The sequence below is a fragment of the Triturus cristatus genome, chromosome 1_1 (assembly GCF_964204655.1).
Source record: "Triturus cristatus chromosome 1_1, aTriCri1.1, whole genome shotgun sequence".
Classification (NCBI taxonomy): Eukaryota; Metazoa; Chordata; class Amphibia; order Caudata; family Salamandridae; genus Triturus; species Triturus cristatus.
Genome location: NC_140579.1, coordinates 266,968,312 through 266,984,549, shown reverse-complemented (window position 1 = coordinate 266,984,549; position 16,238 = coordinate 266,968,312). Strand labels below are relative to the sequence as shown.

The 16,238-nt window shown below is 42.5% G+C and overlaps 1 pseudogene; it reads left to right on the top strand.

Annotated features, from left to right (window-relative positions):
• LOC146870107 (protein phosphatase 1H-like) overlaps window positions 1–16,238 on the top strand; it is a 327,776-nt pseudogene that overhangs the window by 210,565 nt on the left and 100,973 nt on the right.

Below are 16,238 nucleotides of genomic sequence, written 5' to 3'. Positions count from 1 at the left end.
GTCTTTGAGATAGGTTGGCATCTCAGTGACCATAGGTCGTAAAAACACGTCTACAAACTTGGACAAAGGTTCCAATAATGAACCAATCCCAGAAATAATGGGACGTCCAGGAGGCGGTCGTTGCTGTTTATGAATTTTAGGGAGGCAGTAGAAGTAGGGCATCACTGGGTTGTTGGTCACCAGGAATTTGGCCTCATGTGGTGTTATCCATCCTTCTGCCTCCCCTTCCTCGACCAGCTGTTTGATCTCTAGAGTGAGTCTAGAAGTAGGATCTGACTCTAAGACCCGATAAGATTTGGGATCTCACTTTTATTCAGGAAGAAGAGGACGTTTGTGACTGTGACTCCGGGCTCACTTGGCAGAAACACCCCCTGACCCTCCACCCCCTATCGCAAAATGTAATGCCCATGAAAAGGGTAGGTGAACACAGTGTTATATAGAACATAGTCCTGAGAGCACGAATGAAAATGAAAACTAGATATAGTGTATGGTATAAACTATGCACCAAAAAGTGTGATATAAGATGAACCGGGCGTGAAATATAATATGCAATACATTGTGCGCAATGACAGATTCATTGGAGAGCGCGAGATAGCACAGGCACTAGCGCGTGCTATGTGATATGCGCCTTGGAGTGTAATATGCACAGGGCAGTGTTGTGTAACCTAACTAGTCTCTAAAGTTGTAATATAAAATATGTGCTGGGGAGTGTAACGTCCAAAGATATGGATCCCAGATTGTAATATGTATGGCATAGCACTGTGCGTTATAACATAGGCATCGAGGAAGGCACGTTAGATGGGGCAATATAACCCATGCGAAGACAAGTGTGGCATGACATATTCACGGGGTGGTGTTACAGTGCACATGGGCTAGAGAGTGCCATAGCATATGCACTAGCTGGTGGAATACAACATAGAGGTGTGAGGCAATCGGCGGGCACTGGTGGGTGTAACACAGCATTGGGCTCTGCCAGGAGCGCGCTGTGACTCTCAAGTGATGTTCGTCCCCTTTCCAGAGAGTAAAATAAAAAGAATTACACATCCGGCAGTGGATGTGTGTTTTATTAACCGTGAGGGGGGTTTCTTGCATACTTTTGGTCGAATTTTTGTCGAAACCCCTTTGAATGGCTTGGTGTGCATGTGTATTAAATGTGCCCGTCAATAGCTACCATGTTTGTATAAATAAACGGCAAGGGTGTCTACCGGGATTAGGCACGGTAGGGCATCAGACATGTCAGAGCTTCACTAGTGGTGTAAATACATTTCACGTGGATTCATTGTATGCATAGTCGCCTTTTAATGAATATCAAGCAAATCGTCATGGTGATAGGTACGTACGGTTTGTCCAGCATGTCCTAGGTGTGTCTATAAATATATATTTTTTAAAAATAATGAAAAACAGTGGCCGGCCATGGGGATTGGGGTCAAAAAAATGTAATTAGGAGACAGGCCCTGGGGGATGGGGTCATCAGGGCCAATAAATTAGAATAAGAAGGGGAACCACACAGCCCCCCTTCTGAGGCCAAGCCCCTTTTTACAACTCTCTGCAACGCAGCTCTGTGGCGCTTACTGGAGGTACCTAGTGGTCTAGTTTGACCCTAGGGACCCTTAGGATTCAAGGGGACTTAATCTCTCAACTTAGAACAGCCACAGGGCGCGTTTACACAGTGGTGAAGGGAGGGGACGGGGCCTGAGGTGACGTGTGCAAACACGCACTATGGCACGTTTTAAATTGGGGATATAATTTCCCTTCAATACTGAGGGCCCCTGGGGGCTAACTAGCCCACCAGGTGCTTCCAGTAAGCGCCACTGAGCTGTGTTGCAGAGAGGTGGTCCAGGCCGCGCCACTTTTTACACCTCTCTGCAACGCAGTTCTGTGGCGCATACTGGAGGTACCTAGTGGGCTAGTTGGACCCTCAAGATTCAAATTAACTTAATCTCCCAACTAAAAAGGGCCACAGGGCGTGTTTACACAATGGTGAAGGGAGGGGACGGGGCCTCAGTTAACGTGTGCAAACAAGCCCTGTGGCGCGTTTTAAGTTGGGGAAATAATTCCCCTTCAATCCTGAGGGCCCCTGGGGGCTAACTAGCCCACCAGGTGCTTCCAGTAAGCGCCACTGAGCTGCGTTGCAGAGGTTGTCTAGGCCGTGCCACTTTTTACACCTCTCTGCAACGCAGCTCTGTGGCGCCTACTGGAGGTACCTAGTGGGCTAGTTGGACCCTAGGGACCCTCAGGATTCAAATAAACTTAATCTCCCAACTAAAAACGGACACAGGGCGTGTTTACACAGTGGTGAAGGGAGGGGACGGGGCCTGAGTTAACGTGTGCAAAAACGCCCTGTGGCCTGTTTTAAGAGGTAGTTTTAATCCCCCTGCCCTATTATATACTAGGGGCTTACAGAGGAGGTCATGCTAATCACAGGGGGACCCCAACGCATAATGTTCCCTAGTGTATGTAGGTGTTTTCACTGTATTCTAAATGTCTTTTAACATAGCACTGGCTCTAGGACTGGTTAGTCAGACTCAGTTACCACCAGTATCCGTCTGAAAAAGTTGAGGGTACAGGATGATTTTGCAACAAGGCTTCTTTCTGCTCTTCTTTTTGTTCTTTCTGCATGTTATCCTTCTTCCTGCACTTTTCTTCGTCTTTAAGGACTTCTGTTGCTTCTTTCTGCATTTCTTTTTTTTCTTTCTGTGCATTTTTTCTTCTTTCTTCACATGTCCTATCTCTGTAGGCATAGTTAGAAATTAGCATTTAAAAAACCTTTGAAATTCACAGAAAAAACCATAGGTTTCAGGCACGTTATAGTTAGGAATTAGCATTTAAAAAACCTCAGAAATTCACTGAAAAAACCATAGGTTTCAGAGGTGTTATAGTTAGCTGGACTTTTCACTTGTACAAAACCATTGAAATTCCCCCGTTATAGTTAGTTCAGCTAACTATAACTCGCGCGCCCGCAATGCACTGCTGATGACGTCACATATTACATCACTCATGACATGGTCAGTGACATCACTCATGACATCACTGATATACACACACATATATATATATATAATATATATATATTTTTTCAATTTGACACGCGAATCAACGGTGGTGCTACTATGTCGAGGCGTCCACCTAGACTCAAATATTCAAAGTATCTCGTTCTCTGATCCACAAAAAAGAGCAGCAAACCACAGTCGAAGACCTTAAGGTGGTTTTGTCAACAAGAGCAAAATGTCAACGCATTCCAGTTGCCAGCTCACAACCTTGTTCACGACGGTGAATGCCATATATGTACGCCACTCGGCGCCAATATTCTTATTGAATAAGCAAGTGTATTATAAACTGCTTTGTAGACATTTAGGCTGTAACAGGAATTCAAATGCAGATTATTATTTAGACCAGTTGTGAGGAAATGTATAATACGGCTATCCGTGATGTTATTATTCCGTGACTTAGAACAGTTATATGGTTTGAATATGACCTTTTACATGTTACAATATGGCGGCCACTCACACCTAGAGGAACTACCTCATTGTGAGTCCTTTCTCTCTGTTGAGTCCTTGGCGTGTATGTAATGCACTGTGTCACAAGCGTTCAATGTGTGATCAAGAGAGTTCACTCTCGAAACGCGTTACGTTGGAATAAATATCGCTGTTGAAAAACCCTAACCGAGAGCGCGCTTTACTTTGTAACTGGAATCCATATATATATATATATATATATATATATATACTCATACAGGAGAACTCAATTAGTTATGCAGCCTGTATAATAATTTAAACAGATTGTGAGGATTTGTAAACCAAAAATAATTGTTCTACGCTTTTTTTCTCTAGGGTGATCAATTCAGGTAAAAGTCAAAACAATGAAGACCAAGCTTGCTGTGAAGTAGTGAATGTCGAAAGAAGGGCTGGTAATTCTCACAGAAACTCTTTGTCTTCCACCGATGACGAGGAAGGAGTGTGCAACACACACACATCGGAAAACAAGGTATAGGTCCTCCTTAATGCTGCAGCTTTTGAAAACAGTGGGTGATGTGCATAGTGAACATGTGATCAGTTTTGCACCTCCTTAGTGAGATTTTTATATTGTGAGAGTCTGTTTCGCTAATAAGAACATTTCTAATTGAACACTCTCATTTTTGTAACAGGTTTAGAAATTGGGTTCTATTTTGCTCCATGGAAATTCAGAGGCATTTTTAAATGAGTTGTGTGCTGGAATTTACTCCACTAGGGTATGAATGAATGATTGAATGAGTAAATAGAAGATTTATAAAGTACATGGCTGCCTATGGGTGGCCTGGATCTAATAGAAGCATAAAGCAGAGGGAGCAGAACCTAAGAAGCAGAAAGGAGATGGGTTTTAAGATGTTTATGGAGGGTGGTGGAATTTGTTAAAGTCAGGATCTTTCTCACACTCAAGGTTGGGAGTACAAGTTGCTGAGAAGGCGGGCATTCTTTTCATTGAAGAGTGGCCCACACCGGTCCCTTACAAACTTCCTGAGCAGAGGGTTTCGTGGGTAACGCCATACAGGAAGAGAATGTGGAATGTGATCATGTATTGATCATCCAAACCTAAATCCTTAGAATTATGGACTCAGATGAGGTCTGAGGTACCGAGAATAAGATCAAGCATGAGCCCTACTCCCCCTAACAAGGTGGTCACAGTGACCAACTAATGCAGACCAATGTTTTCACTTGAATCTTGAGAATGTTCAGCTTCTTTGGCCAGAGGTCATCCATCAAAGAAGTTAAAATTACCATGCAGGATTGTAAACATATAGTAGGAATCAATTTCAGGAACAAGTCTAATTTAGTCTATAAACTGAAATAACTTTAATATTAAAAGTGGGAAGAAGGAAAATATTAAATGTTATAAATTCAAAAGACTGTATTGAGCCTGCTGAAAAGACAGCGATGTTAATAGATATTTTTATATTTCACTGTATTACCCCCACAATCATTGAGGTAAGTCTTTCCAAAGTTTGTTGTAACTAGGTGGAACGGCTAATGATATGCCAGGGCATGATTGTTCCTGTATCGATGTTTCCGTTAAAAACAACTGATCAAGATGGTAGTCTAGAATAGTGTCACAGATTTCTTGAGCATGAATTACCAGCAAACAGGTGTTGGGTACGGCACAGACAAAGTGACGTATACATTTGTTACAACCTTTTTTTTTTTAAGACACACTGATGGCAATTGAAGGGAAGTCTCAACGTATCATGCATCTACTTTCAGGAGAAGGATAGGATTTGCTTCCACTACTGGGGACTGTTTGATGGCCATGCCGGTCCTGGTGCTGCCATCATGGCTTCTAAACTTCTGCACCTTCAGATTAGTGAACAGCTGAGGGACATCATTGATATTCTGCAGAATGCTTCAATGCCTCCTCCGATCTGCCTCAGCAATAAGCTAAAGACGCAGTCAGTGATGCAGGTGGAAGATACACCGACAGAAGAAGACAGAGTGCTCACAAATGAGTCCACCTGTCGATTCCATCAAGAGAAGAAGGTTTCACACCAAAGTCTTGTTGTTGGTGCAATAGAAAATGCCTTTAAACAGATGGTAAGTGTGCCATGAGACTTTATGAAATAAAATAGACACTTTAAAATAAAAATAGGTAATCCTTCAGGTAACTGCTGTTATTTTCTCCATCAAAATCTGACACTTAGCAGTAAAATATCTGATCATTATGACTCGAGTGGTAACAGAACATTGACTCAAGCAATGCAGTGTAGATTTGGCAATAAGTGTATTAGGTGAAATTATACACAAAATGTAGCTTATTTACGAAAAAGAGCTGAACATTATAAGAAGTAGGTTTTAACATGATGAGTGTGCTGTGTGAGGGTTAATGCTGATGGTGCTAGTAGTGATGTGTGACAGAGCTATCAAACAGAAGATGTAGAACCAGCACTTGAAAGTCAGTTGGAGAAAGGATCGGGGGACTTCTTGTTGGATATGTGTTTTTCTTAAGGCATGAAGAGTAAGTTAAACCAGAAATTTGTGTAAGTTGAACCAGTAAATTATTGTATTTATTTTTATTTTTTATTCAAGAGTTTTCTATAGCGCTGGCCAATCCTGAAGGTATCGGAGCGCTTTACAACATTTGTCATGTAGCAATCGAATACAAAGTATACCAGTTGTAGACACAGTGATTTGCGACGAGTTCTGTTCAGGGAGGGGGGACATAGGAGCGAGTCAAGAGGTAGACGCTGTAAAAGTCATTCTTATCGTAGTGGCTGTATGCTCAAATGGGCATGATTCCATGTTAGGCGTCAGCTATCCTTTCAAAAGATTTCGGTTGAGGAAGTGGTCTTTGAGCTGGCTTTTGAATTTTTTGAAGGATGGGTTAGTCCTTATATGGACTGGAATGGTGTTCCAAATTTTGGGGCGCTTTTCCAGAGAAGGAGCGTGATAAGGTTTTTTGCTTGCGGGTTTTCGGAGGGATGAGAAGTAGAGTGTTAGTGCTCCTGAGATTCCTTGTCTGCCCAGCTTTGTTGAGTTTAGAGGACAGGTAGGCAGGTTTGCCAGCATGCAGAGCTTTGTGTGTGGGACAAGCAGTTCTGAAGTTGGCACGCATTTCGATTGGTAGCCATTTTAACTCTCTGAGAGCGGGGGGGATGTGTTCGTATTTCTTTACTCCAGTGACCATTCTGGCTGTTGCATTTAGACTTGATCTGAGGGGAGCTAGGTGAGATTTTACTGTGCCTGTGAGGGTAGCGTTCCCGTAATCCAATCTGGACAGAACAAGGGATTGTGTGGCCTGTTTAAGGTCATTGTGAGGGATGAAGGGTTGTATTTTGTTGAGTAGTTTTAGGTTGAAGAAAGCACTCTTTGCAGTGTTCTTGATATGTTTGACCATGTCTAGGTTAGGGTCCAGAGTGAGTCCCAGTGATTTTACGGAGTAGGTCGGGATGAGATTGCAGTTGAGACAATCAATGGTTTTTAGCCATTCCGTGATTTGGGGGGTCTGCTCTTTGTTGGATATGAGAAGGATTTCAGTTTTATATTGGTTGAGTTTCAGGTGGGTGTGGGACAGCTAGTGTTGTACTACTCTTAGAGCGTCATTAAGTCTTTCAATGTCACCAATGGAGGAAGTTTCCTGGTAGATCTGGGTGTTGTCTGCATAGAAGTGGAAGGAAATGTTGGCTTTTTTAAAGTATGTTGGCGAGGGGCTCCATGTAGATGTTGAACAGTGAGGGTGAGAGAACTGATCCTTGGGGGAACGCCCCTGCTTATGGGGCGTAGGTCAGATGTGAAGTTTTTGATTTTTATTCTTTGGGAGCGGTTCTGCAGAAAGGAGGTAAACTACTGTAGGACCACCTCTTCTGCTCCAACCCTTTCTCTGAGTACATTGATGAGCAATTTGAGGTCAACCATGTCGAAGGCTGCCAATAGGTCCAGGAGTGAGAGTAGACAGCATCGGGCCTTATCGAGTGATTTGTAGACATCATCCAAGACATTCAGGATTACTGTCTCTGTGCTGCAACCTTTTCTGAAACCTGATTGGTGAGGGTCTAGAAGGGTGTTGCTGTCCATGTGATGGGTAAGTTGAATGAGAGCACATTTTTCTAGTATTTTGGCTAAGAATGGGAGATTGGAGACGGGCCTGAAGTTATTGATATTGTTTGGGTCAGAGCATGTTTTTTTCAGTAATGGTGTGACTTAGCCGATTTTGAGACAGTCTGGCATGATTCCGGTTTTCAGCGAGCTATTTGTAATCTTTGTCCAGAACGGGGCTATGATGAGTTTGAGCTTTTTGGCCAGTTGGGCAGGGAAGGGGTCCTCAAAGTGTGACGAGTGATTGGATCCGGTAATCATTTTAATGATTTCTGTTTCGGAGATGGGTTTGAATGATTTTCTGTTGTTGGGAGGAGGGGGGGGGGGGTGCCTGGGTGGGTTGTTGTCTTCTTTGCAGAGGGACGGGCTTTTGTTGGGTGGGCGGAGGTGGTCCTCCAGGGAGAGCTCAATCTTGGCAATTTTATCGTTAAAGAAATTGGCCAAGTTATCACATAGATCTTTGGAAGCCTGCACTGCGGTTGGGGGGGGCTTGGATGTTTGTTATCTAATGAGATTAAAGAGTTCTTTGGAACGATTTTTGGCATTGTTTAGTGCACCACAGAAGAAGGAAGTTTTTTCATTTTTTATGTGCTTTTTATATTTCCTGCGTTCCATTTTGAGTTGATCAAGGTGGACTGTGGACGGGTTGTTTCTGCAGCTCTTAGTTGTAAGTAAATTGTATTGTATATAGTTAATTAAAACCATTACAATTTTTGTGCTAAAGTCATCCAGATAACTTTAAAAATTACAAAGGATACACAAGCAGTGTATACTGTCATGTATATTAATTTAACATTGAATCAAATGCTGTGCAGTGATTTGCTCCTCAATCCTAGAATTGTAAACTTTTAGTTTCATGCTCTAAGATGTACCACAGTACCTCTGCTCGCATATACTTAAATTAACAATATAGTAATTACATGATAAAACTAGATATTAAAAACAAACTGTGAATTCGGCATCCTTCTATTCCCATGCCCAAAAATTCCAAAAATGCAATTTTTTAGATTTCCGTTGTAAAAAACTGACTTTCTGCAAGAACCTGGTGGCCCTACATGCAACCTGTAACAATTGACTATTCAGTGCTAACATTACTGCTGGCCAGCATGATCTGATTTCATATGTACAAAATGCTTGTAGTAGATAATAACGTCTCAAGTTATTCACAGTTGGACAAATGCACAGTAAATGAATCAGGGTTTCTTCCGCTTGGCCGCAGAGTTTACAGAGTGTTGTTGGCCATGTTAGTTTCCAAGCTGGGACCTGAACTTTTGAGATAAAAGCCCCCAACTGAATTCACAGCAGCAATTGCTGAATTGCTGTTCTTATATGTTGGACTAGGTATGGTTGAGGGGATCGACTCTCATATGAGGATAGTACCGTCCAACCGTGTTCTTTCTTTGCTAAGGCAGCTTTATCTATGATCCAGGCTTTTTGTTTTGCCGCATTGTTGGCTATTTTTTTAAAAGCTGGAAAGCTATAGTTAGTATTCCAGGCATCTTGCATATTTAGGGTTACCAATGCTTCTTCTAATACTTTGTTCCAGGCTTTTTTCCCTTTGTCTGATTCTTTAGTTCTGTCCCACAGTGCCCCATCAGGGAATCCTCTTGTGCTGTTTTCAGTTTTCAACACATTTTTATTATTGCTGCTTGTCTTACTGGTTGCTGATTTAATAGCCCAAATTCCAAACATACCTGTGCTTGAGATACAAACTGCGGGAACTGAAAGATGTATTTAAATAACCCTGATTGTTGGAGATTCAGGAAGTTTGCATCTTGTCCTCTGAATAATTCGGAGCCGTACGTAAGAGTCGGGAGAAACTTAGCAGCGATTACTTTTAATAGATATAAGTTAGATGGGCACTTCAGTTTTGTTTTTAATAGATGTAGAGCGAAGCGTAATTTATTTGCCTGGGCTTTTCTGTTTAATAGGTGGCCTTTCAATGTAAACCTTGAGTCTACCACTAATCCTAGGTACTTATATGCATCACTCTGTTCTATGGTGTTTCCTGCTGCGTGCCATTTACATTTTTTGTTTTGCCATATGTGTGATGAGAAACAGATAATCTCAGTTTTTTTGTAATTAAGGAACAGACCATGCTCCCTAGTATATTCGAGCAGAGTTGTGATGGAGCGCTGTAGGCCCATTGGGGTCTGGCTGCATAGGACAATGTCATTTGCGTACTGCATACTTCTTATTTTGCGGTGTGCTTTCTTTGGAGGATCACTTTGAACTTCCGATAGCTTCTTATCCAGGTCGGCAGTAAAGATGTTAAAAAGAGTGGGGGCCAGTACACATCCCTGCTTTAGGCCAATATGCGTTGGGATCCTTGCAGTTGTTCTTTCGCCATTCCCTAAATTTATCTTGACCCAGGCAGATGTGTGCAGATTGATGATGGCCCACAGTAACATTGGTGGAATGCCCCAATTTGCCATCTTTTGCCACAGGAAATCCCTAGATACCGTGTTGAAGGGTACTTTTAAGTCGACAAAACAGGTGTACAATTTAGTTGATTTGCCCTTAGCTTTTTCGACAAGAAGGTTCAAGGCTAACAAATTACACATCGTATTTGTTCCCGGCCTAAACCCGGTCTGTGTGATAGGTAGGATCTTGTTCGTGGTGACCCATTCTTCCAATGCTGTCAGGAGGTTTGAACCGTATATTTTGGCCTCTACGTCAATAAGGGCGATCAGCCTATAATTCGCCGGGTCCTATCTCGCACCTGCTTTAAAAATTGGGTGCAGGATGCTCCCTCTCCATGATGATAGTATACTTTCTGTTTGAAAAGCATGGTTAAACAGTGGGGTAAGAAGTTCTGCCCAGAATGATTGGTCATGTTTAAAGAGCCCATTTGGCAAACCATTTGGACCAGGGTCGCCCGTGGACCTTAGTTTTTTAATCCAATTTTCTTCAAAATTTTGTTCGGGCTCTTCACTTTTTTGATGGCATTGAATTGTGAGATCTGATTTCATTGCTTGGCGAAATCTGTTATTCTCTTGATTTTGCGCTAGATAATGTGTCCAATCTGCCTCTAATATGTTTGGATTGTGATCACGGAAGGATCCATTGGCTATTTTATTAATTTCTGTCCAAAATTTCCTGTTGTTGTTTGATTTCCTTGTTTCTAGTAATTTTGCCCAAATTTCAGTTTGTTGATTTTTCTTTGCTATCCAAACCTCTTTTATTTTTTATATATTTGCCTTCGTTTATGAATTTATCGCTTTGTATCTTCACCCATGATCAGATCTTTTCCTTGTAACTTTCTGATTTCCTGATTTAGAGTCCTTTTTTGCACATTAAGGAGCCAAGAGGCTCTGATGTTCTTGGCCTTGGTTTGCTTCTGTAGCTTTTATTTTGGAATTTATCAATAAAACTTGTGATCATCTTTTCCCAATTTGCCCAACGCTCTGCCAATCTTGGTGCTTTTCTTTTTATCTGTACATTTTTTAAATGGATCATTATTTCTTCGGCGTTCTTTCAATTCCACGCAAGTCTTTTTAAATTATATGGGCTGGGAATTTCCAATAAGTCATTGCTTGCTGATGCCCTTGCGAATTGAAAGCTGAAAGTCAATTAACTGCGGGCTATGGTCTCTCTCCAGTCTGTGGATTTTTTGGTAACTGACGATCCTTTGCAGTACCTCCAGGTACACTATGGTATAATCTAGTACTGATTGAGCCTGTTTGGCTATTCTAGTCGGAGCCGCAGGCTGGTCTTGTGGAAAGCGTCCATTTAAAATGATCATGCCGATTTCAGCGAATATTTAAGCACACAACTGGCTGTAACTATCCTTTTTTCTATGGTTTAATATTAATGGGGGGATTGTAATGCCTTTAAATTTATTTTGTTGTTTGTTTTGTGTGCGTTCTGCTTGTAATAAGAATTTAAGTTGCCTGACACAATAATTCCTGGCTGCGGGTAAGTGGATTGCAAAGATTTAACCAGTGCTTTTAGGGTTACGATTTTCTCTTGTTTCGTCTTTGACCCTGGGTGAATATATGTATTGCAAATTACCATTGACCATGCATCTTGAAAGACTTGTGCTCCAGAGGAGTGATCATGTGGTAGTGCAATTTTAATGCACTGAATCCATGTTTATCCAGACCAAATCAGATCATACGTGCATGGTATACTTGTACTAAGGTAGGTTGATAATCCACCGGCTGCCCTGCCTAGTGAACTTCCTTTGATAGCATGTTGTTGAAATTCTTTGAAACCATTTATCTGAACAGATGCTGTTGACAAGGTTTCTTGAAATAATAAAATATCAATTCTTTTTAGGAATACTAATTGATCTGCGTCCTCTGTTTTGCTACCTAGTCCATTTATATTCCACGAGCATAGTTTCAGATTGCATTTTCATGCTTCGTTTATTTTGTCTTCCTTGTAACTTGGAATTGGGGGTAGAACTTTCCAAGTTTGAGTGGTTGATGAATGACACGTAAATTGGTCCATCCTTCCTTGGTACTAGCAGTAGGACCTACTGCCCCCCGAAGTAGTCCGCTGTCTGTTGGTGATCTTGACTCTGCTATCTGGCATAGCGGGCCTGGATATCTTTCTGTTACCGTTAATATAATTTCAATTCCCCATTTGGCAAACTCTTCTCTGTGCTGCCAAAATTCCTTAGCGTTCTTTGGGTTGCTCCAAGTTACCACAGACTTATCTCTCCCCTTTGCACTTGAGAGTTGTTTAAATTGGATGCTTTCTATTTGGCATGTTTTCAGGTGTTTTAGTGTTTCAGTTGAGTTAGCAAGTTTTAAAATAGCACTGCGATTGAGGATGTCATAATTCCCTCTGGAGCTGTAATGCGGGATAATTTCTAGCATTGTTAAACCTTCTGGATAGTGTTGTCCGGGCACTTACCATTTCTTACGTCCCCTGTGCGTTTTTCCTCTGCTAATGTGTTTTGGGCACTTGTTTTTAATTTGTTGGCTGAGATGAACTGGTCGATTTTCTGTTCCTGAGAATTTGCCTGATTGCCTAGTACCGGCGAATGGGCTGTCCGAATCTCAGGCCATTGAGTAGTAATTTGTGGTTGTTGCACTTTAGCCATGATGTTTCCATTTTGAGCCTTTGTTATTTTAGGGAAGTATTGAGATATACTTCTTTGTTCTGCTCGAGTCTTGTGATTTAATGGGCAGTCTGCAAATTGATTTTTTGTGCGACCATGAGTGGGCTGGGAGTCTTTTAGACTGCTTATCTGCGCTGTTGTTAAGTCCGTTGAGGACATATTCGATCTACTATGGTCATGTTTGTGTCTAATTTCCCCTGGTGCTTCGGTGTGGCTTGTACTTGCCGCTTTTCTCTTTGGTCCGATTTCGGGAACTGTTCCGAGCAAATTAACATTCTGGCAGCTTACCAGTGGTGACTGTAGTGCCTTATATTGAATAATGAGTGCTGTGGCTTTGTGACTTTTTTTCTTATTTTGCCTTGCTTTTCTCAATCTCTTTCGTTCACGTTTTGTTAAAGGGTTATAAGATTTTTGTTGCTGGTTTATCTGTGGCATTGTTTCTTCGGTCAATCGATCTTCGTATTCTTGTGTTTTTTTGTGATTATTTTGCATTGGCATGCTTTTTGATGTTGCTGTCTCGGTGTCTGAATTAAGGTTATTTAAATTACTTTCCATTGCATCCACACTTGTTTCCGCATTTACAGAATTATCCAGGTTGGTAGTGGGCTTCTGGTGGTCTGAGGTATTTTCCGTACAAATACTTGCAATAATATTGTGATGGTCGGTTGTTTTTTTTACCTCTGCCAGGATATCTATTAAAATTGTGGGCATGGCCTGTAGTTAGTTAATTATTCCGGAGCATTGGCATTCATGGTACGTTGCATGAGGATCTTTCTGTACCCGCTCAATAAGTGAATTTAAATCTTGTATTTTTCTGTCTATGCCAACCACGTGGGATGCCAAAATTTGCAAGAGATCAATTTGTAGCTCTTATTTTTCTGAGTGTTGGAGTAGAGCTGAGGATATGGTTTCCATGATCCCAATAAACAGCGGCCACAATGGGTCCTGTGATGATAAGAAATATGCTATCTAATTAGCGCCTACTCGCTGGTTTGAACGGATGTCCTCCACTGGTTTATTCCAGATGTCATCCGCTAATTCTCCTCCCGGGAATACACCTGATCCAAATTTTGTTGGTTTATCACTTGTTTGGGAGCAAGGGCCATCCGCTAGTTGGACCTTGATTGGTGAAATGATGGTATTATAATCATGGGGAAGCCCTGTTGGTACAATTAGTGGAATTTCGTTTGACTCATAGCAAATTCTTGAACTTATTAAGTAATCATGTGCTTCTTGTGTTTCTGAAGCTGATTTTGTACTTTGAACTTCCTGTTGGCTCCTGGCTGCTCGTTAAGCACTCCTATGCCTTCTGTATTTCTGAAATTGGATTGGCAGTGTTTTTGGGCTGGACCACTGTCTGGTTTACTGGAGTTACTTTATTTTTTAATTTGATGTCCCTTATATCCATACTTGAGGCTGACAACAGGCCGCCCCCAAGCTTGATCCCCTGAGCACAAAAGAATGACCCAAGGCTTATTGATCGTCGCTTTGTTTTTCCCGCTGATGCCTCTGATAGGGTTTTAAGCGGATTTGATTGTCCAATGTTTACTGCTTCGCTTGCATTTATTTGGGCTGTCATGGTTATTCTGTTGGTAATTGTCTTGGGGATCTTCGGGGAGCTTCGGCTGTTCTCTAATGGGATACGAATCTGTGTCTGCAGCAAGTTGGACATAGAGCCAACTGAGTAAGACATCCTTTTTTTAATGTCCTGGGTGCTGATGGCAATTGAAGGTTTCTGACCTCGTAGCGCTGATGGTACCGGTGAGATAAAAAAAATCTGTGAACTTTTATTTCGTGACTGCTTGCTTTTTTAATGGCGTCGTGACAATATTGACATTGTTCTCCAGCGTTTTAACTTCTTAACTTGTTCCTTCGCTCATCTTGTTATTGTTATGTCGATTTCTTTTTTGGGGGTTTGGTTTGGCCTCTGCTCTGACTCTCCCTGATCTCATAATGAACAACAATGCGGTCTCACTCCTAAAAATTCCCTTGAAGTACCTCACTTAACTCGGGTGGATAGGCGAGGGAGGATGAAGGGGGAGTGACTGATTACTCGCACACCCCCTTGCTCCTGCTCCTCCCGTGCCGCTATATAGCTGCTGTTGTAATCTTGAGTGAAAACGTGTACTGGACTTGGTGATCATCCAATCGGTTGGAATAAAGTGAAAAATCCTATCATGCACGCTGTGTGAACTTGAATCCCCCCTACAGCTTGGCTCCTCTTGCGGGTATTCAAGTACACACAAGAGGGTGCGTGTTCTTAAGTTCGGTTATGAAAGGGGGCCGACCCATTAATCCATGCCCCGTAGCGCCGTTACATCCGCTGTGTCCTGTGACCGTTGTGTTCTGAGCCTGGCACCCTCCTGCTTAAACGGGCCTTCTGCCGTTTGCCTCTATGCTCTGAGCTCCGTGCTCTGTCGCACAGGCGGTGCACTGCACTGCACCCCACTGCCCCGTAACAGGCAGAGCACCGCACCGCACAGGACCGCACTGCATCGCGCCCCCTCCCTGGAGCCCGCCTTGTGAGCCATGCAAGGTCTCAAGATTACCGGGCCGCTTCCGCGGGGGAGGTGATGGCAGTGGCACAGGCTATCGGCAATCTGGCCTCCTCGGGTGCGAGCGGGAGCGTAATCCTCAACTGCAGCATCGCTCACTGCTCAAAGCAGAAGCACAAGTGATTTCTGTCTTCCTGCAGCTCTTAGTTGTCTTCTTTCCGAGTTTAGGTCTGTGTTGAACCACGATCTTGATGGAATGTGCCTGACTTTTTTTTGTTTCAGGGGAGCTATCTGGTCAAGTATGGAGGTCATTGTTGCATTGTAGTGTGAAGTAAGTTCTGTTGTAGAAAGGTCGCATGCGGTGGAGGGAAGGAGTGCACTTACCCTTTCTTGTAGGTCGGCTAGTGGGATCTGCTTTAGGTTTCTCACCCCATGAGGAGATTCTTTTGTACAAGGAGGGCACTGGGTCTTTTGATTGATGTGAAATAGAATGATTTGGTGGTCTGACCAGTCGAAAGGGAGAATGTGGTCAATAGTGACTGTGTCTTCGTGTACTGTGATGGCATCCAGGATTGAGCCTCTGTTATGGGTTTGCTCTGTGCAGTGTTGGATAAAATTATTATTGCAAAGAAGTTCATTCATGGATTGTATTAGATGATGGATGAGGTCGCCTAGTATTATGTTGTTCGAGTTCGAGAGTGAGCAGTGTGTTATCAGGTCGGAAAGGTGTTCTCCGAATGAAGGGGTGTTGCCTGGCGGAGGGTAGAGGAGATGGCAGTATAGCATTTTGTTGTCAGTCTTCTTAATGGTGGAGGTTAGGTATTCAAATGTGTTATATTTGAAGGAGTCCGTTTCCATTACGGAGATGTTGATCTTGTGGATGATTGCAATACCCCCGCCTCAATGGTTCTTTCTGTCTTTATTGATGATTGAGAACCCCGGGGGCTCAAGCATGTCAATGATAGGGGGTCAGGATTCATTCAACCAGGTTTCTGTGATGAATGTGATGTCTATGTCATGGGTGAGGATGCCTTCTGCCAGTTCTGTTGCATGTTTGGTAGCAGATCTGCAGTTTATGTGCATGCAGTTGGTCGCCCCCTTGTTATTGCGTTT